The sequence below is a fragment of the Phymastichus coffea genome, unplaced genomic scaffold, assembly GCF_024137745.1.
Source record: "Phymastichus coffea isolate CEN01 unplaced genomic scaffold, Cenicafe_Pcof_1.1 PCOF00021, whole genome shotgun sequence".
NCBI classification, from domain to species: Eukaryota; Metazoa; Arthropoda; class Insecta; order Hymenoptera; family Eulophidae; genus Phymastichus; species Phymastichus coffea.
In genome coordinates, this window is record NW_026706832.1 from 343,408 (window position 1) to 364,900 (window position 21,493).

Consider the following 21,493-nt stretch of genomic DNA (forward strand, 5'->3'; position numbering starts at 1 on the left):
GAAGCTAGATCCCTCGTACATCGGGCCGAAAAAAGTGATAGAGGTGCCGTCCCTGGCTTTATACATTCTATCGACGAATAGTAAGAAACAGGTAGATCGCTTTTGTTCCGGTCGTTGTTTCTTACTTCTTTCCGTTTTTAATCTTGTAGTTGTGTTTTGTATGATCTAGTGCACGTTTTGGGACTCTTGGCTGACATGGTGAACGGGACTGCTGCGTAAAAATCCCATTAATACGTCTGGCCCAGTATTGGAGGGGATGACTTGGGGCTTACTATTGTCTTTTGATTGTAGTTGGTTTCCGGGATAAGCTTTGATGAGGAGATTGGCCATTTTCAGGCCTTGGTGGGGCCGAAACAGGAGTAGAATGCGGCGGCTGTTGCAGAAACCGTGAAGAGGCCTGAGGTTACCGCAGCTGGCAGTCATGCCGTTGCGGAGTAAGTAACCACGAGCTTTCTCGGTGAGCGGTAGCTCGCCTCCCTGCCTGGACTTGGACCGCGGAAGCGGTAGGCGAGGAAAGCAGTGGCATGCCTGTGACGTCGCCGGCTGCTGTCCGTCTCCCACCGCATGTCAAACTTGTAACATAGTGTTTTGCCGACTAACAATCACCATGATACTCGGCGTAATCTAAATTACAAGTTACGATAATTAATTTATCAGATTATTGGGCGCCAGGCACTACTAACTAATTAAGCATGATTAATTCTTCAGTGGAGTGCCACCCTGAATAATAATGATTGGTGTTAAGAACTTTAGCTAACACTGTAAGTAATTTTATATAGACAGTCTAATATTTTGTCAGGCTAATTTCCTTGAACTACGAAGCTGACAAAATATTATTCGCGAATCCATAAGTGTATAAGTTTGTTTATCCGCGATACTTCTCCGCGGCTTATCTCAATCGAGGCTTGGTCGTGGCTTACCTTGATTGCAAGTAGTTGGATCAAAGTCGGCTGTAAGTTTACTAACTCCAATGGTTCTCTATCGAAGTTGGAGCGAAACCCAAGGTCGGATGGATAGAAGACAAGGCGGAAGGTTTAGAACATAGGATACAATTAGATTTGAAATTAATTGAGCCGATTTATTAAACAAAGAAATTGTGTAAATGTGAAGAGTAAAGAATGTACAACGAAAATAGTGTTATGTGTAAATGTTTGTCTGAGTGTGTAGGCTCTCAGCTTAAAACTACTAATAACAGGATAAACGAGATTTCGCAGTATAAATGTAGGCACGACGAGTTTTCGAACGCGAATGCACTATTACGTACTCCTCCTTGCACTATTTATTAAACCAGTAATCTCGCTGATAGGCGGCGCATTTATGCGGACGGTGATGAGTAATGAAATATAATTCGCAAAAGTCTGGATAACGATAAGTCGTGCGGTACTCACTCTAATTTTATATAAAGCTGGTACAGTTGCTCAAAATAATCCCTTATCGCCAGTAATGCATATTCCATTAAGTAACGTAACAATTAATCCCAAAATTTAGGCACGGTGAGCACGAGGAAGCGATGGTGCACATGCACTTGAACTTTGAAAAAATCACGGGGAAAAGATCTGCAAAATGATTCAAAGAAACAGAACTATACGTCTGTACTTGACTAAAGCTATCGACAAACTCCGGCTAATTCTTCCCTTTCCACTTTCTCCTAGTCATGAATATTCATAGTCGCAATACAATTTGATTTCGATGATTTTCGCTCATAACGTTATCTCTCCCTATTGCATCGATCAAGATATTATTCTGTCTCTATCTACTGGACAAGCCGAGTGTGATACGCCGTCCTTTTCTATCTATTAAGCTATCTCGTTCTTTTCGCATAGGCTTAGACGTAAGTGGGCGTGGCTAGCGTAGAATATGAATATGCATATCAAGCAGCATTGAGATTGAGACGAATAATAAAATAATTTTTATTAAATAATAGCGAGAGGTTAATTTGTATCTCTCGGTATATAAATTCGAGATAAATATCGAGACGATCTTTACATCTTTTTATTATCGAAATTTTCAAGTATTATTGCGTATATTAACTAAATTAGGAAAGTTATCGCTACTGTCCATAGGCAAAATTATAAAATATTTTCTGTATGTCGGCAACATAAAGAAAATACCCGATACGCTTACGTAAAATTAAAATAATTATTTAATGCATGGTATGTATACTCTCGGACGTAGATCTTGGAGTTCTATATCGTGTACGTCCAGCATTTCATGACTCCTTATTTTTCTTGCATCATGTAGACGTACATAAGTTGGTTTTTCTTTCTTTAGCAGCGTTGATTATTTTTCTGTGCTTGAATTCATATATTGACTTTTCGGAGTAGTCGTTGGAAGAATAGCAGATGTTAATAATTAGTAAATTTGTAACGCTGGTGCTCATCGCGTAACAGCATATGAAAAAATATAAAAATAAATAGTTGTTAGTTGTAAATTATTTTACAATTCGCTGCGCTAGTGCAATTCGGAGTACGGAGAGCTGTCGTTGGCTTTTTGGACCATTCTGCAGTTATTTAAAAGGTTCTTAATCGAACGACCAGTTATAAACTGTATGTCCGGGAGCAGCAGGCGGGACCACTTTAACAAGGGCCCAGCTCACCAGGCGCTTCGCCTGCAGCAGGATCTCGCCAATCTGGCCTTCAGAAGGCTGCAGATTCGCGCCATGGTGAAACGAACCTACGCTTGGGCGACCATGGGGCTCCGAACCGCTCGCACCTTGGAGCTCCAAATCTACCTAGAGCCAGACACCTCCAGGTTAAGTTTCGGAGAGTGGACGGAGGAGAGCCATGATCCACTGCCGACGGTACAAGAGGAACCTGTAGTTCTGAGGGGCACTTCAAGGCGAGTGGGGAAGCTCACGTTTAAGGCACAGTTCCTCCCGGTGTCAGCTGAACCAGAAAGGAGGCCGCATGGGCCACTCCTTCCATTGCTACCCGGTGAAAAGTGCTTCTTTCCACCCGCGGGATTTGAGGACGAGAACGTCCCACTCACCCTTGAGGAAAAAGAAGACCGAGTGTTTTCCAAACTTCTCCAGGGACGTGGAATTCCGCTACGTCAGCGATGGGTTTATCTCACAACCGTTTTCGGATGAGGAGGTAGGCCCTGTCGACCGTCGAAAGATGGTACGAGACGCTTCCGGAGGGGCCGGGCAGACCCAAGACTCGAAAGTAAACCCGGTTCGTACCGAGGTCATAAATCTGAGATAGCCCGATTCTGTGAGGGTGATGGAGAGTGCCCAGCCGACGCCGTCAATGGGTGAGGGCGTGACTGATGAGGGAGATGGGGCTGCACAGGAGGGGGACGCTTCAGGCCAAACGCACCAGTAGCGTTGGGTCATCGACGACGACGGCGTGATCTGGAAGATTTATCCGGATGGCCGTCTGCGTCAAAAGACCCATACCGGAGACAAGTGCCTGCCGGAGTCAAGCATATAAAAGGAAAAATATGTATTTTAGTAAGTAATGTAATTTGATAGTTTTGGTGATCTTCAACCGCCTAAAGATCTAGTGCTTTATATCAAAGTTAATAGACCCATGTATAATTATATTAGACATCAAGATTTTAATACGTACAATTGCGGCCATCTTTGTCTCAAATTTTTTTTGGAACAAACTATAGAAGTGACAACTAGTATAAAAAATACTCATTCAAAGAATGAATATCATTTGATATGAATCTATCGTGGAGAATACATTGACATAGAGTCTCTCGGGAACATCATCCGTATTTGAAATATATTATTTTCCACCGATCGAACAGACACCAAACAAAAAATACGCTTTTAGTCTAGTTGAGCTATTAAGATTTAATTCAATACCAAATATTGACGTTGGCTATAATAAATTTTACATTAAAGGTCAACAAGCTATCACTTTACCAACTGGTAGCTACGAAATAGAAGATATTAAAAGCTTTCTCAAAGCAGCATTAACACCCAAAGGTATAACGTTTAGCCTCAAACCAAATAATAATACTTCACGGAGTGTCATTTCATGCAGTCAAAAAATACATTTTGAACCTGAGGATTCTATTGGATCAATTTTAGACTTCACTAGACGCATGCTGGTTGAAAACGAAACGCATAGTTCTGATTTACCCGTGTCTATTTTTAAAGTCAACGCTTTACGTGTAGAGCATAATATTGCTACAGGTTCTGACATAAACAATGGCAAAGTACATACTATACATGAATTTTTCTCAGCAGTGCCACCTGGATATAAGATTATAGGAGTACCCTCTCACGTCATTTACCTTCCAGTCGCTATGAGGAGTATTGATCATTTTCAAATTCATATAATTGATCAAGTCGGAAACCTAGTTAACTTTCGAGGAGAAGTCATCGCAGTGCGAGTACATATACGAGTAATAGCCCTATAGTAATGGGTATCATTTACAATATAAAGACCGGTCGAGGCTATATTGAAAGCCAAAAATGTCAATCAGCGACCAGTCAACAGCGAGTTATCAGATCACTCACATCTCAGAACTTTCAATTCCTGAAATGCTTAAGGCTAAAAGTCGTCGAACGTGGTGGAAGAAAATATTGTGCATATTAGTGTACTGTATACAACAACAAAATGGACGGAATTCTAGACATTCATTCAGATGTCGCTTTCGATGAGTCTATAGGTCATTATGAAGTTCAAAGGCATCAGCCTTATTCATTATCATATTTCAATAATAGTGATGAAATCCATATAACAATTCAACATCAAGATTTATCTCTGCTTCCATCACGCAGTATGATTCATATTTGTGGTCGGTTGACCAAGCCGGTCGGTACTACGCCAGTGGAGAACACTTTATTAGTCAACAACGCCCTCTGTCATTTGTTCAAGGAAATACGATATGAAATAAATGCTATTGAAATTGATAAAGTGAAAAATGTAGGCTTAACAACTCTCATGAAAAATTGGCTTTCACTCAATCCATGTCAGAGCTCTATCGCTGAAAATGCCGGATAGAATGGTGATAACAATGAAGTTTTAATATATAACGCTCTAGGTTTTTTTGATGTGACTATCCCTCTCAGTATGTTACTGGGCTTTGCTGAAGATTATTGGAAAATTGTAGTCAATGTCAAGCATAAACTTATTCTTACAAGATCAGAAGATGATTTGAATGCTATTTTAAGCAAACTAATAGGATATCCTACGGCTTCAGAAAAATAAAAAATTACTTTAACTAAGGTTGAATGGTTGATGCCATATATGATGATTGCCGACGAAGAAAAAATCAAATTACTCAATCAGATTGGACGAGATCGTGCAATTACAGTCACTTATCGTACTTGAAAAGTATAGGAGTATTAAAATTACCTCGTACATCAAAGCATGTTTCCTGTGTTAAGACTTTCAATCAATAGGAAAAGCCTCGCTTTGTTATTTTACCTTTTAAAACTAAACATAAAAGTTCAGCATGCGTTAATTCTAATAATTTTGATCATTGCGACATTATTAATGTGAAGCTATTTCTCAATTCACAATGCTATCAATATGGAAAGTTCAATTTGATCATCGATCAAAATCAGTATGCTATATTCTATGATATGTATGCTAATTTTCAATACGTCTACTATAGTAAAGAAAACGAGCCGTTACTCAATAAAAAACATTTAATTAATAATGTACCACTACCAGTTATGGACTGATCCAAACAAAATGAAACATTAAAAAGCGAACCAGTTGATGTTCGCCTAGAATTTGAAAGTCGGACCGACTTTCGTGAAGATACTGCGGCCTACTACTTAATATTACACGATCGCATTATACAATATAATCTCATTATCAAAAAATTAGTTTAAAATTAACAAGATATTACGTAATCAATGTACACAATGCTTTTCAATAAAAAGAAATAAAATATATACATTGTTTGAGTTTAATACAAACTACCTATAATTATACTATATAACTCAACGTGGGGATGGCTATGGCTACTATGATACCCTCTACTTTCGAATGGTGATAAGGTATGGGCTTTATATTAAACAAACTCGTGCTTGTACACTCATAACAGCTTTGATATCTTATAGAGTTCACATTAACTTCTTCATCTTTTCAAATAGATTACGTATTAGATATTCAAGGCTTTCAAGGCCCTTTTGTTTGAAGAGTAGTACGAGTCGTTTATATGTAAAGAACTCATTGGTTTAAACTTCCTATCGTATGTCGTAAAGTGAATAATTTGTTAGAAATGTTTCATCATGGTATATTATGGAGATCTGGCATTATACCATATAAAATTTTACCATGTGTATTGAACAATCATTTACATAATTCTAGAAATATTTATGTAAAAGGATTACAAAAGAAACAATGTCTACAAAAAATATTATCTAAAAAGTAAGTATTAAAATTATTTTTGTCAGAAATAAAAATCATTATTAATTTGAAACTTTTTCCTTTTATAGGAAAATTTTGGATCTTAAAAGTGACATGAGATGTCCACCATTGAGAGAATTACGTTTGCCATTAAAAATGTTGTATATACTACTGTGGGCAAAAAGTAAGGTGAATTAGTTTGTAAAATGAAAAATCTTTATTTATTCTTCTACATCAATGTCATCCCCTTCGAAGTAATCCCCTCCCGATAAAATACACTTATGCCAACGTTTTTTCCAATCCTCGAAACATGCCAAATAGTCCCTTTCCGGTATAGCCATCAGCGCCTTCTTCGATTCAGCTCTTATCTCCTCAATCGACTCGAAACGCGTTCCCCGGAGTGGTCTCTTGAGTTTTGGGATTAGCCAGAAGTCACACGGAGCCAAATCAGGCGAATACGGTGGTTGCGCAACGATATGCGTCGAATTTTTGGCGAAATGGTCACGAAGAACGAGTGCAGTGTGAGATGGTGCATTATCGTGATGCAAAAACCAAGAGTTGTTGGCCCATAATTCTGGTCTTTTTAGACGAATTGCTTCACGCAAACGACGCATAACGCTCAAATAATATTTCGTATTAACAGTTTGGCCGGGTGGAAGGAATTCATAGTGCACCACACCACGAAAATCGAAGAAAACTGTCATCATGACCTTGATTTTTGAACGACTTTGACGTGCTCTTTTCGGTCTGGCCTCGCCTTTAGCACGATATTCGCTTGATTGGTCGGTTGTTTCAGGGTCGTAAGCATAAATCCAAGTCTCATCTCCCGTAATCATGCATTTGAGCTTGTCCTGATAGTCAGAAAGCATTGTTTCACACACATCAACGCGGCGACTTTTTTGCAAGAAATTGAGCGTTTTCGGTACCAAACGAGATTTGACTTTTCGTAGGCCCAAATGGTCTTTCAAAATTGTTTTCACAGATCCTTCTGATATTCCGATCATATCAGTAAGGTCTCTAACAGTCAACCGACGATTTTCGAGCACTAATTCCTTCACTTTATTGACGTGTTGGTCATCTGTTGACGTCGATGGTCGTCCGGAGCGCTCCAAGTCATCAACACGTTCTCGACCCTCTTTGAAGTCTTTGTACCACTTATAAACATTTTTCTGCGACATGGTAGAATCACCAAAGGCCTTCCGCAACATCCTCAACGTTTCCGCAGCCGAAATTTCATTCCGCGAACAAAATTTGATGGCACTTCTTTGCTCAATTAAATCAGACATTGTAAAAATCGAAACATGCACTCTTGGTCGTTTGGTAAACACAAGCGTAAATATATTACTGATGATGACATTGACATGAAATTTGTCCCAGATGTCATTCGCAGTCCTACCAACTCAAGAAAAAAAGAACTAGCCCGAAATGTTAAGCCCGCGAAGTTTAAATTGAAAATTCACCTTACTTTTTGCCCACAGTAGTATTTCATTATGGTAATCAAGCTAACTTTGTATGCGCCGTCACAAATGTGCGAAAAATGGTTTACTTAGATTAAAGATAGACAGACTTAATCTGAACTCGAAGGCCTCGATGAAGTAGATAGTAATACATATAAAAATTCATCTAAATATTTTGAAATAGCTATGTCAACTACTAAAAATAAAGATTATAGACAACGTATTTGTAGTTAATGTATAATTGAAAAATAAATTAATAATTAAATAAAAAATCTATCAGTTCTACTAATTAGTATTCGAAAAAAATTTAGTATGGGGTTGAAAGGTTCTCGAAATCGAATGGGACTACTATAGTGCTTGCTTAGATAGAGAGAAAGAAAAACAGAGACTAGCTTCGCGTTCCCCTTCTATCTCCAGATTAAGAGTAGCATCCCCCTTTCATCCCCAAGCTATCTACAATAATTACACACTAGTTTTATACTATCAAATTATTTATTTATATAATATTACAAACACACACTTTTTAATTTTTTTTCCACACGGCTTGGAAGGTCGTATTAATCTTGTAATCAAACTAGCATGAACTATATTATTAACGTTTTCAACTTTCACCAGCTTTGGTCTCATTCTCAACGTGATAGCCCTGGTGGTGATAGCGATGACGGCGAAAGATATGCTAGCGGCGATAGTGTTTAAAGTGATAGTGGAAGTGAAGTTTGCCCTTGGAAGAGCATTTTCAATGCTGCTCATTGGTCTTGAGCAGCATTGTTTATCTAAAAAAGAATAATTTTAATTTTAATTTTAATATAGCATACAATTCATAAGCATGCGCGTATTATTACTTACCTTCATAAATTTCTTTTTTGGCTGTAAACTAGCAAACGACTTCCTTTTTATAACTGTTTCGACCACTACTTTGGCTGCAGCTTTTTGGACCACTGCCTTTTTGGCCGCAGTCCTTTCGGCAGCTGCCTACTGCCTTAATGCTCAGTGTACTCCAAGTCCCGCTGCAACTAAAAAAAAATAAAACAAGATTATAATAATAAATCAATTATATATATATAAAATTGATTTATTATTATAATCTTGTTTTATTTTTTTATTACAATATATATATTGTAACGGGGTGTGAGTCCGTTTTAATTTCTTTGTCTCGCCCGATGCGCAGTCGTACCGGAATGCGCGCAGCGAGATCGAAATAATCAAGTTTTGCTAGCTAACCGGAAAGCAGGAAAGGACGGGTGTCAGTCAACCAACTTATTAATAGCAAAGACAACAATAGATTAACGTTTCAATTATGCACAGACTATTTTGTTCATCACGTAATCTACAACGCACTTGGCCCGCGCATTTACGCTTATACGGTGTGCGCGACAATCTTACGTATCGTCAATTCATTTACAATCGTTCGGTCGAGTTATTCGCTTGCATGCTTGCTCGCCGATTTTCTTGTATTCGCAGATGTGAGGGAAGAGCTAAGATGTTAAGCGCGGTCGGTTATCGAAAACAATAACGCGAAGCTGGCCAGCTTACCTTATGCGATTAGTCGCACTGTCAAGGGGAGCAGTTTAATGTTGTAGTTCAACGCTGTGCTCAGGTTGCCACTATTCCACTTAAACGCGAGGCTCTCCTTGTCGTCGTGCTGCTTCCGTCAGACGGATTCAGCAAACTCGTGGCTGGCCTCCGATGGTGTCTCAGCTAGCCCCTGGAACTCGCAGCAATAAAAACTACCGACAGTCTAATAATCGCACTCCTCACGACGTGCACACTCACGCAGGCTATAGCCGGTACTAGAGACACTCCTGGATTCGGACACGCTATTCGCGATATTCAGATAGCTGCACAACTCTAGCGTTAATGCTTCTGTACTCCTGCACGCTGTTGCCGGTGTCAAGGGCGCTCTCCCGCTGGTCCTTTTCTCTTCGTGCGCGTTCCTTCCCATTTCGTAATTCCCGTTTTCGACAAACCCGGGCCGGTAGGTGCTGCCTTTACAGGCAGCCGCATGATCGAGACGGGACCGCAACAAGACGTTTTCCGTCATATATATATATATGTATTCTATATATATAATTGGTAAGTACAATAACAGAATCCAAACTACGCGCTCTACTTTGGTAGGTACAATAACTCAATAACCTAATGACCCAATTAACCAAGAATCAGCGAGTCAATGCATCGAGTTACTGGGGGATCTATGCCATAGTCCTTTTAAGAATAGTGGAATGGAATATCAGCGGTAGCTTAAGGCATTTTTTCCTAGCTCGTACAATAGTCCTTTTTAGGATAATCAGCGAGTTAATTCATCAGAGCTATAGCTGTGATTGATAGTACATACTCCTATATATACAAAAGTTTAAACTTCCCTGTTTTGCCACAGTCTTCATAAAAATCATTATCTCCTCAAGCCAACTCTTATAGTAGCGCCAGATGGTTATATCCTTGAGATCTTTGGCCCATACTCTTCCGATGCCCGAAATAACGATGCTGCAGATCTTCAAGGGATGCTGATGCTTTAGCAAACTGGTTTCAGAACAATGATATAGTATTAGTGGATAAAGGATATGCCTTTACTTCAATGACTTGGCATTGATCATAGATCGCCTGTTTTTCTTAAATCTGGACAAAGACGACTTTGAACAGAAGTTGCAAATGATTCACATATAGTTACCTAAAATTGTTGCGTCGTCGAATCAAGAAATGGACACTTCAGATCTGTTTTCAAGTTTGTGTCACAATCAATAAACTTGCAACACGCAAAATACCTCAGAGTTTTCTATCATACAGCAGGGACGATTTTAAACAAGTATTCTCTTGTGATTATTATGCAAGATGCAAATGCAGAACTGGCAAGAGAAATAATTGAAACGTCAAGGATGCCGAATATTTTACAAGCAAGAATAGAGGTAGATAACTTGAAACGATAAACGGACAATGGATTTATCTGAATAACGAAGCCGTTCCTGATTTTCCTATACTGGACTATTTCAGAGATCTAACTATTGGAACTTACCAAGTCAGTCTTTCATCTTCGTATGTGTAGGATAAAAAAGTGAAATATAATGATGGGTATTTTCAGCTTGACACCAATATCAATAAATCTGGATTTTTAAGCATTCGTTTGTATGCAAGGTTTCGCAATGCCATTAGACATCAATCTTTCATTTCATACACAGCCATTGATGGAAAGAATAACAATGATGAAAATTCTATCACTGGCTACCTGCCAAAGTGATGTACTTTAGGTATATGTGCATACATCGCTAGCGGTTTGTGGTTTTTAGGATATGCCGTACGCCAAGAAACTATAAGATACCCTGATGAAACATTACTTCATACCACCATGAATGCTCTCAATCAAAATGGTGACAATTATGGAGTGGAAATAGTGAACGAATAATTCTAAAAGACCAATCAACAGCATAGAAATCATATGTGTGTGTGTGTGTTATATATATGTTATATATATATTAGGTGTACAAATAAGTTTCCGCGGTTTTTTATAAAAAATTAGGAATTTATTGTGAAGGAAAAGTACATTACGTTTTATTCAAAGTATTTTCCATCATTTGCCACTACTTTTCCCTATCTTTCTGGCAACATTCGGATACCCCGTCGAAAAAACTCTTTATCTTTTGACGCTATCCACAAATCTACCCAATTTTTGGTGTCTTCATATGATGTGAAACGCTGCTCAGACAGACCATGTGCCATCGACCGGAACAGGTGATAATCAGAAGGGGCTAAGTCTGGTGAATATGGCGGGTGGGGTAAAACTTCCCAGTTGAATGTTTCCAAGTATGTTTTTACCGGCGCCGCAACATGTGGACGAGCATTATCGTGTAAAAGAATAATTTTGTCGTGTCTGGAGTAATAATGGGCGCGTTTTTCCTTAAGTGCCCAACTCTCATCTCATCAATTGTGTTCAGTAGAGAGCTCCAGTAATGGTTTCGCTTGGTTTCAGCAATTCATAATACACGACACCAAGCTGATCCCACCAAATACACAGCATGAGTTTTTTTCCATGAATATTCGGCTTAGCTGTCGATGTTGATGGTTCGCCGGGCTTAACCCATGACTTTCTCTTCTTTGGATTATCGTAGTGAATCCATTTTCGTCACCAGTGACTATACGATGCAAAAAACTCTTTTTTTTATTCCTGGCAAGCAGCATTTCACTCATGCATAATCGGCGTTCAACGTCTCTCGGCTTTAGTTCATATGGAACCCAATTTCCTTGTTTTTGAATCATTCCTAACGATTTTAAACGATGTGAAATTGCTTGTTGAGTCACTTGTAGAGTAAGTGCAAGTTCTTTTTGCGTTTGGGACGAATCTTACTCCAATAGTACTTCTAATTCCATGTCTTCGTACACTTTCGGCCTTCCACTGCGTTCTTTGTCCTTCACGTCAAACTCACCGTTCTTAAACTTTTGAAACCATTCCTGACAACTTCTCTCACTTAAAGCAGCTTCACCATATGCTTCTAGAAGCAATCAGCTGCAGATTTTTTCAAATTAAAGAAGTAAATCAAAAGTTCCCGCAAATGATGCTTATTCGGAATAAAACTTGACATTTTTGCACGAAAAAAATTACGTGATGCTGATACGGAATCACTAGTACTTTAAGGTTATGGTGTTGCCGGATGACAAAACTTGGGATATTACGTTTTACATCTGACAATTTCTCCATAACCTTCTGGTGGAGCCATCTTTTGACAAACCGCGGAAACTTATTTGTACACCTAATATATATATATATAACATTAGATTATTAGCTTAACTGCGAAAGCATAGAAAAAGATAACCGAACGTCTTTTTCAACATATCGCTCTCTCTCTCTCTCTATTTCTCTTTCTTATTATATATATATATATATATATATATATATATATATATATATATATATATATATATATATATATATATATATATATGTGTGTGTACAAAAATACTCGGACTATACACTATACCTAAATATAAGGAATATACATATATACACACAAATAAATGTCTAATAAGAACACTTTTACTGTATCCACAGTATTAGAATGTTCGACTTTGACCGCTTGTGTCTCGCGAACATTGAACTTTCGTGATTTGTGGCCATGGAGACTTTTATTCTGGTGTTTGAACTATCATTCTACAAAATTTCAGAAAAATTAGCCGAGAGTCATTTCACATAAGGATTCTGCGGGGTCCTTTGAAAACTTCGAAAATTTCGGATAAAACTGATAATGACAAAGTTTGGAAGGTTCGTGTAATCTTAATCATTTTTAGGAAAAATGTAAACTAGTTTGAGATTTTTTTTGCTCTTCTTTATCAATAGATAAAATGATGATTAAATTTTTTTATCGCACGTTGGGTTATAACAATTCATAAACGTCAAACCAATACATTTGGAACAAAATTATATGCCTTTTAATCTTCTAATGAATTTATTTTAAAAATAGATATTCATTGTGATGAAAATGACGGTCAAAATTTTACGAAGTTTTTTAAATATAGTTTATAATCTTGAGCAGTGATGAGAATGCTTTATATTTTTTAAGAACGGTAGATAAGAATGATGTAGCTAAATATTATTCAAATTTTGATAGACTTTTTACATGCTCCATTCTTTTAGTACACTTGAAAAGACAAAACCTGCGTGCAGCAGGAGTAGTTACAGATGATTGTATTTTACGGGCATTTTGAATGTTTAGTTAATTTTTGACAGCTGTTTTGCTTGGATGTGTTTTGGCTCGTCTTCGATTTTTGCCTGTTCTAAAAAATGGATCAAAGTTTCTGTATCAAATTTTGTGTGAAAAACAAAATAAAGTATGCGGACGCATTTGGAATGTTGACTGTGGCATATGGTGAAACTATCTTGGACCAAAGCAACGTTTATCAATGGTACAAAATTTTCTCAGAAGGCCGAGAAGATGTGAACAACTTGCCAGACGCCCGAGCACGTCAAAAATAGACGAAAAGATTGATAAAGTGAAGTAAATAGTATTATCCAATCGTCGAATCACCGTTAAAGAAGTTTTTGAGGATCTAAACATGTCGATTGGCTTATTCCATTCGATTTGAACCAATGATTTGGGCACGAGTCGGGTCACCGCGAAATTCGTGCCAAAACTGCTCAATTTCGACCAAAAACAGCATTGCGTTAACATTGCTCAGGAGATGTTGGACTCAGTCCGTGACTATCCAGATGTGCTCCAGAGGATCATAACTGGTGATGAATCGTGAGTTTATGGTTATGATGTGGAAACCAAAGCTCAATCATCCCAATGGAAGCTGCCGCATGAGCCAAAACCGAAAAAAGCGTGCCAAGATCGGTCGAACGTGAAGGTTTTGCTCAAAGTTTTTTTCAAGTACAGGGGCGTGGTATATCATGAAGTCTTGCTACAGGGTAGTACGGTCAATAAGGAATATTACCTGCTAGTTATACGCAATTTGCGCGAAGCAATCTGCCAGAAACGTCTGGATTTGTGGAAGAAAAAAAACTGGCTTTTGCACCATGATAACGCCCCTGCTCACACATCGTTATTTGTGTGCAAACATTTGGCCAAAAACAACATAGTAATGATGCCACAGCCACCGTATTCCCCAGACCTGGCTCCCTGTGACGTTTCCCTGTTCCCAAAACTGAAAAGGCCCATGAAAGGACGACTACGCCGCTACGACGCTTCGCCGTGATTGAGGAGATAAAGATGGCATCGAAGGAGCTGAACAAGATCACAAAAAATATATTTTTTAAGTACTTCGAGGATTGGAAAAATCGTTAGCACAAGTGCATTATATATGAGGGGGATTATTTTGGAGGAGATAAAATAGATATACGAGGTGTGTTCAAAAAGTAAGGTGACTTTGTATTTTTAAGAAAAAATATTTATTTATTTATCAATATTTATGTTGTCCCCTTCAAAGTAATCCCCCTCAGATACAATACACTTCTGCCAACGGTTTTTTCAATCCTCAAAGCACTTCTCATAAGCACTTTTCGGTATAGCCTTGAGCTCTTCCAGCGATGCAGTCTTTATCTCTTCAATCGTTGCAGATCTCCGTCCTTTCATAGGTCTCTTTAGTTTTGGGAACAAGAAAAAGTCACATGGGGCCAAATCCGGTGAAAATGGTGGCTGAGGCATGATTGTGGTGTTGTTTTTGGCCAAAAAATCTCTCACAAGCAAAGATGAGCAGGGGCATTATCGTGATGCAAAAGCCATGAATTGTTTTTCCACAATTTTGGGCGTTTTCTTCGTATTGCTTCTCGCAAACGGCGTATAACTTCAAGATAATACTGTTTATTGGCCGTACGTCCATATGGTAAAAACTCCTGATGCACCACGCCATGGTAATCGAAGAAAACAGTGAGCAAAACTTTGACATTTGATCGAACTTGGCGTGCTTTTTTCGGTCTTGGCTCATCTGCGCTCTTCCATTGGGACGATTGGACTTTGGTTTCGATATCATAACCATATACCCATGATTCGTCACCAGTTATGACCCTTTTGAGTAAATGTGGATCGTAGTTGACGTCATTCAACAGTTCTTGAGCGATGCTCATGCGACGGTTCTTTTGGTCAAAATTTAGCAATTTCGGAACAAACTTCGCTGACACATGTCTAATGCCCAAAACGTTAGAAAAAATTTCATGGCACGAGCCAAGCGGTATACCAACATCCTCAGCAACTTCTCTGATAGTGATTCGACGATTTTCCCGAACAATTTTCTTCACTGCTTGAACGTTTTCATCAGTTGTTGACGTGCTTGGGCGTCCAGAGCGAGGCTCGTCATTGGCATCTTCCCGGCCATCTTGGAAAAGTTTGTACCACTTGTAAACATTTTTTTTACTCAGAACAGTTTCACCGTATGCCACCGTCAACATTTCCAGTGTTTCGGAGCACTTTATTTTATTTTTTACACAAAATTTGATGCAAATCCTTTGATCCATATTTTTCGATAGCAAGAAATCCCCGAGCACGCAAACACTTATAACCTTTACGCCTCTCACAACCAAACAAAAAATGCTATACACTTGAAACTTGGTACAGATGTTCGGGAAGAGTGTACTAACATAAAAAAACAAAAAATTCGATAATCGAAAGTACGTTGCCCGTGAAATTTGAAAAGTCACCTTACTTTTTGAACACATCTCGTACATGAATAAATAAATAATTTTTAAAAACATACAAAATTAGCGATACTTTTTGAACAGACCTCCTACTTTATCTTTCTCAAATTCCAGATCCTTGACATATACCTATCTGTAAGTAGAAGCTTGACAACAAAAGCCACAGTTTCTGTTAAAGAAGCGAAATCTCTGATTTGCATTTTTCAATTTCAAAAATGTTCCTATTACTTTTTAGTATACTCTTGTTTATCATGAGATAATTTTATGAGCGTATTTATTGAGTCTTACTCAAGACCTAAAAAGTTATAGTCTGTAGATGGTGGAACTAACCGATTCTTTCCATAATTTATAATAAAGCCTAGTAATTCGATTAATTTAATAGTTGTTTCTAATTTTGGAAGCACTCCGCGTAGTCTTTACCGATTGATAACCAGTCATCAAGATAAACTACTAAAAGATAACTTAAGTCTCTTAGATAAGCGGTCGCTGGTTTAATTATTTTTGTAAAAATATAAAGTGCTTAGTTGAGTCCAAAGAGTAGGATAACAAATTCGTATAGTCTTTCCAGAAAAGTATCTAACGTGTAAAAATAGGATCTTTTTAACATTTAAGACGTAGTCGTTCTTATGTCTTCCATTTTAAAATCTGAGGCCTTTATAAATCCATCCATTTGATCCAGCAAGCTTCAGCGCCAAACAATCGGAGAAATAAATTCATCTTCAGTAGACCATTTAATAGATCTCTTTCCTTCTTACTTAGATATCAGAATGTAAGGATAATGGCTGGCTTTTATCCGGCTTGGATCATTTTCCAATAACTTCTTGCACTTCTGTATCTAACTCTTTGTTGAATTCTACTTTACTATCAGCCGCTAGGATTTGGCCGTCTGGTGTCGGCTTTAGTTGATTGGCCGAGTCAACTGTTTTAGCAGCATTAGTTTATTTGCGTCCTTCTGCTCAGGCTTTTTTGTTTCTGATTGAGAAGGAAAGCGATTTTGCGAATTTGACTATAATGAGTTTCTCCAGCGTAAACTTTTACTTTCCTGCCAAGGGTTGAAAGGCTTATACACTCACTCTCGTGAGTGTAATTTAAGCACTCTTTCATGCAAGTGAGGCCTTGCGTACCTGTGTCATGCATGCAGCGACTCATCGGCGCGACTTCTTAAACGCGACCTTCTGCCTCTGTCGTCACTTCTCACGGCTCAGTCTCTCGAGAACTTTGCTCTCACGTCATGCCGAGGTAACAAAGATAGTGAACTGTCCATGCTGCTGAACCAACGTAAAGGTCAACACCTTTATGAACTCGATAGATAACTTGTACAGTACAAAAGGCTTCGTCAGGGCGTGTAACTCTATAGAGTATTCTTTTTTAGATTAGTTTTTGTTTACAGTTCCTGACTGTTGAACTCAGACTAAACCCGAGTTGACTGGTATAATGGCATTTGTCGCACGAACCGGCATTTAGCTTTTAAGTATGAGCTGATCTTTTGGTGCCTCGGAAAAGGTGAAATCCAGGCTAGGTAGTGATACCGATCTGCTATCCTGCGAATCCACGCAGGAAAGCCGGATATTCACAATGGTAGTACATCTCTTGGTGGGCCTGCATTCGCCAGCTAGCACAGTATAAAACGTTAAGTTATTTCTCTCTCTCTAACAGATTTCTCTTTTTCGCTATTGCGGCGATTCGACAGAACCGATTATAATAAGATAGTAATTGTAGCCACCTGTAGATCACTCGCACAGGACGGTGTCCTTACATCAATGAATACTGATCAGGATTTCGATGACACAATGTACAAAAAGTAGAAGGGTTAGAGAGAGTCGAAATTTGACATTTCTTAGTACCATTCTATAAATAGAAAGTGTCATAAAAAAGGAATAATTGAATTATTTGTAAATTTGTCATTTCCCTCTATAACCAGGTGCGTTTCAAGTTTTGAAGATATATTACATCTTATAAATAGTAAAATACGATTATACTGAGAGCTCAAAAGTTTTGTATCTTCTTGTCTACTGATTATATGTTTAGTTGATTTTATATGTAGCATTTTAGAAATCCATCTTTTATTAAGAAGATATTTCTATCAATAATCTCTATCAATAATCCTAGTATTTACAAAATCAAAACTGTGACTTCTTTTTTAAATGGCCTAATAATTTAAGAATATCAAGAACGTCACAAGAGCATGAATATATTGTTGTCAGTCTTTTATTGAGAGTGTAACAGGGCTGATAGCGATGTTCGCTAGCCCTATGCGCGGCACTCTTCTCGCACGGATGTGGCTGCAGAGCGTGGCTGTGATTGACATAGCATTCATGCGGTCGTGTCGTTGCAGGCCCTGGAGAGAGGAGAGCGCAGCCGGCGGAGAAGACGGCGCAAGGAAAAGCGAGAGCGAGAAGAGCGAGAGAGAGAGAGTGAGAGAGGAAGAAGGATAAGCGAGAATGCGGAAAGCGCGGCTCGCGCCGCGAAAAGAGGGGAGAGAAAAATGAGAGTTGAACTAGCAAGTGTGAATAAAGCAGTTGAGGAGTGACGACTCATTAATCAGGTCACGGCTTTTGGAAGAGATTAATAGTGCACCGAGTAAGCAAAGGATCAGTCAGTGGAGTTTCCTGTTGTGGCGAATCTCCGGCTGCTTTGCGCGGCCTTACCAGTCATCATCATTCGGCGATCAAGGAGTAGATCACGGTCGCTAACAACCAACAAATCACCGCCGGTGATCCAGCGAGCCTCACTGCCTACAGGACTGTGATTCCGCAGACGTCGATTGTCCACCAGCGAGCCGCGGAAGGAGTTACCCAATGGGTCCGACATAAGTTTTTATTTCGCGAACTCTCTCTCTTTCTCTCTCGCACCAGCTCTCGCCCGGCGTAACACCGCGCTTTGATTATACACGTCCAGTTAGTTGAGCGAATACGCTCCTAAACATTATTAAATTATCGCGTACATTTAGTTCAGCGAATACGCTCCTAACCACCGTCTACTGTCGCGTCTCTATGGTTTGAGCGTGCGCGCTCACCATCTTAATTATGTAAGAAACAGTGTGTGTCTTTTTGTAATCATATTGTGACGGCTAGCCGTCACTTAGTTTTTTTTTTAATTTAATTATTAAATATGACGAACGGAGTGGGAACCTTCCTGATTTCCCACGATGAAAACGCGTTTGAGATAAAGTGTTTATAGTGGCCCGAGCCTGCGTACTCGGCCTTACAATCAACGCTCTATCCTACTTTGTCCCATGCGCATGTGTTGACAGGAGCCTACGATCATCGCGTATGCATCGTGAAGTGCTATCACGCTGATAATGGAAGGGGACCATAAAAATGCAATCTATCTTTTTTTTCCCACCGAATTTTAAGAAAATATCCATAATATTAAATAGATTTTCATCAATTTTGTAAGTTATTATAATGCGCATCTTTTTGTCACCGAATAACCAATAAATAGAACAATAATGTATTTTATAATAAATCGTAAAAGGTTTGGATTTTTCTGAATGTTTATAATAATCACTATGTATCGTTAAAATTAATTAAGTTTAGTACGATTTTGTATAAGTAATTATAAACTATAGCGTTACTCTTGCTCCTAAAAGTGGCACTCCGAGAGCCATCTCTGGAGAAAAGGGCCCTAGTTAAAAGGGGACCGCCCTTTCTCTCTCTGAAAATTCACGCCCACAGACCAATAAAGAAATCCTAGATATGATTAGAAAATTTCCCACCAATACAAAATTTGGCCGTTATCGCTTCATGGGCCTGAGGAAAGGGATTTCCACCCAACCACCCACTGCTTAAGAAGCCCAATTAAGAAGCCATCCAAGTATATTCAGAATATATAGAGAGAGAAAGAGGCCAAAGAGTAGAGAGAGCGCAGCCTTAATAATAAGTAATTAGAAAAAATAAAGGTAAGTTAAATCTTATATCTGGCTATCCTTTTCTTTCTTTAAGCAATCCGCCCTTTTTTTGGAAATTCATTAAGCGTGAGTCTGGTGAATTTTCATTAAAGTCCCTTAAGAACACATTAAGCGTAAGTCTGGTGTGTTCGTAATAACATTTGATTATTACATTCCGCGCTAGCATACAGTTTTCTTAACGCAACAATATTGCTCGTCCCGACTTATGTGTTACACGATAGCCAAATCAGAGCAACCCTGAGTTTACGCTTACTCCAAGCGTACCTGAGAGTGACCCCGACGTCACAATGTCAATTTATTCTCTTCATCTTACCCATTATAGCGGTAGATTCGCATCCATGGGAGTCAACGCCGGGTTCCTTTACCGAAACAACCTTTAATAACACTCAGGGGGCACAGCAGTGGCGCATTAAGCTGCTTTAAGAATTTTTCTTCCCCATTTACAAGAGAACACTTGATATTTTTGATTATGTTGGAAAAATTATTTTTCCCTGAATATAAATTCACATATGTATTATATAAAGCATTCAATAATCTGTTAGATATTAAATAGATGGCTATAATCAGTAGAATGATATGAAGTAAAAGGGCTTTATATCGGTACTGCAACGGTAGTCGATTCAATTAATCGATCCGTTCGCGATTCTGCTTCTCGCGCGTTAGTTCGAATAATTAAGAGAGAGAGGGGGCGCGCGATCTTTTGAATAAGCAGTTATGCCTCAGCTGTTTACGTGTTGATACCGCCGATTTTGTTTTGCGCTTGGTTTCGCTGAGTGATTATAAGTTTTACTGGGACAATTACGTGTGTGTGTGTGTAACGACGGTATTGCAGCAGCAAGCAGCGGTACGGAAGCAGCAGATTGCAGCGGATAAAGGCAAATCTAGGCAGCGCAGCTGATAATGTGGAGGGCAGCGGGAGTTGATTCAGTATCTTCAACAATTACGGCTGATCACCGTAATTGCACCGCAGGGTAGGTGCACCTCCCTTCATTATCGCGTGACAAAATACATTTAGTATTTTGTCAATCATAATAGCGATATTTTTTTTGTATTCGCACCGAGCATTAGTTCGCGGTAAAATTCGAGTTTTCCCTCTCTCTCTCTCTCTCTCTCTCTCTCTCTCTCTCTTTCCGAACATTATTCATTGTAAAATCTTATTCGCGTGCGTTAGTCTTTCGGCCCAACAAATACTGTAGTGATTTTTTATTAATTAAAGTCAGTTGAATTTATTCTTTGATTACGTCATTTAATTTTCCCATTAGCTTAAGTACTTGTAAAAGGCTTAGGTTTTAATCCGATTACATCTAGGGGATTAAGCGGATTAGGCGTAAAGTCGCTCACACTTAAAATTCATCGAGTGTCACAAGGCACGTGACGTATGGTGAGTTTAACTCCGTTCAATAGAAGACAATTAAGCAAAATCATCTGACGTAAAGGCGAATACACGTACATTCATAGATGTTTAACGGAGCGGCGGGTTGCTCTGCATCGAGGGAGTTTGTTCTTAAATAAATTTCTAATTTTTTTAGATAACCGCCCCCGTTACAGTACACATAAAATCTTAATCTAACGCTATCAATCTTTCTAAATAAAATAATATTAAATTATTGTAATGTTACATTACTTACCATTTGTAATGCAAATACCCAAAATTTCTGTTGAATATAATAGCGCAACGAAAATAAGATTT